Source organism: Oncorhynchus tshawytscha, unplaced genomic scaffold (genome assembly GCF_018296145.1).
Source record: "Oncorhynchus tshawytscha isolate Ot180627B unplaced genomic scaffold, Otsh_v2.0 Un_contig_5056_pilon_pilon, whole genome shotgun sequence".
Lineage (NCBI taxonomy): Eukaryota > Metazoa > Chordata > Actinopteri > Salmoniformes > Salmonidae > Oncorhynchus > Oncorhynchus tshawytscha.
In genome coordinates, this window is record NW_024608879.1 from 66,820 (window position 1) to 68,618 (window position 1,799).

Genomic DNA, 1,799 nt, shown 5'->3' on the forward strand with positions numbered 1-1,799 from the left:
ACCGACGCTGGGAGACGAGAAGCAAGTACAGGGAGTGAACATTTAATGGCAAATAGACAAGAAACAAGGACAGCGTCTGGACTGGGGAAAACGTAACGACATCAATGCTGTCACGGGGATGAAACAGAGGAACAGACAGATATAAGGAAGGCAATCAAAACGTGAAGGAGTACAGGTGAGTCCAATGAAACGCTGTGTAACGAAGGTGACAGGTGTGCATAATGATGGGCAGCTTGGCGCCCCTAGCACCAGGGAGGGTGAGAAGGCATGACAGTACCCCCCTGTAGGGGGCGCCACCCAGCGTCCCATTGGGCGAGCCTGATGGGCCGGCTGAGGCGCTGGAGCCTGACAAGCCGACTGAGGCAAGGAAACCTGACGAGCCGACTGAGGCAAGGAAACCTCTCGTGACAGCTAAGGCGTGGAAACCTGATAGCCAGCTGAGGCAAGAAAACCTCTCGTGCCAGCTAAGGCGTGGAAGCCTGACGAGCCAGCTGAGGTAAGGAAACCTCTCGTGCCAGCTAAGGCGTGAAGCCTGACGAGCCAGCTGAGGTAAGGAAACCTCTCGTGCCAGCTAAGGCGTGGAAGCCTGACGAGCCAGCTGAGGCAAGGAAACCTGACGAGCCGACTGAGGCAAGGAAACCTCTTGTGCCAGCTAAGGCGTGGAAGCCTGACGAGCCAGCTGAGGCAAGGAAACCTCTCGTGCCAGCTAAGGCGTGGAAGCTTGACGAGCCAGCTAAGGCAAGGAAACCTCTCGTGGCAGCTAAGGCGTTGAAGCCTGATGAGCCAGCTGAGGTAAGGAAACCTCTCGTGCCAGCTAAGGCGTGGAAGCCTGACGAGCCAGCTGAGGCGTGGAAGCCTGACGAGCCAGCTGAGGCGTGGAAGCCTGACGAGCCAGCTGTGGCGTGGAAGCCTGACGAGCCAGCTGAGGCACCCCCAGTTACTTTGGCAGCAGCACCCGGACCCGATGTCACCAACAATAACAAAAAACAAGACCTCCCTGATGCTTCAAATTGTGGTGTCAGCATTTTGTAAGGACCAACGCTGGGAGATGAGAAGCAAGTACAGGGAGTGAACATTTAATGGATAATAGACCAGAAACTGCTATGAAACTGAAACTGCTGAAACTGCTGACACGGGGATGAAACAGAGGAACAGACAGATTTAGGTAAGGCAATCAAAACGTGAAGGAGTACAGGTGAGTCCAATGGGGCGCTGATGCTTGTAACGAAGGTGACAGGTGTGCATAATGATGGGCAGCCTGGCGAGTGCCAGGGAGGGGGAGCGGGTGCAGGCATGACACAGGTATATATCAGATCAGGTATAGTTCAGAGACAGGTAGATTTAAAACCAGGTATTTATCAGATCAGGTATAGTTCAGAGACAGGTATATTTAAAACCAGGTATATATCAGATCAGGTATATTTCCGACCCAGCCAGGAACAGTATATTAGAAAGCCAGTTGTGATATGGATGTCAGCACTAGTTTCTAATTGAAGAGTAAAAATAATTACTCTCCCATTCCCCAATTTGATTAGTATAATGAGAAAAGCGTCGCCAGAGGTTAGGGAGAAAGATAAGCAATATAAATGTTTAAATGTGATGGAGTCACATTACTGAGGTAATTACTGCCGCTCTGCCACAGTAACCAACAATCAATAATTCACAGATTCCAGGTCACGTCTCCCTCGTGTCATTTACAATTGGTTATTCATTGTGTTATTTAAAAAGGGGGGGGGACTGTTTCAGTTCTCATTTTTCAGCCTGGTCCTCCAGGAGAAAGAGAAGGAGCAAGAAAGGGA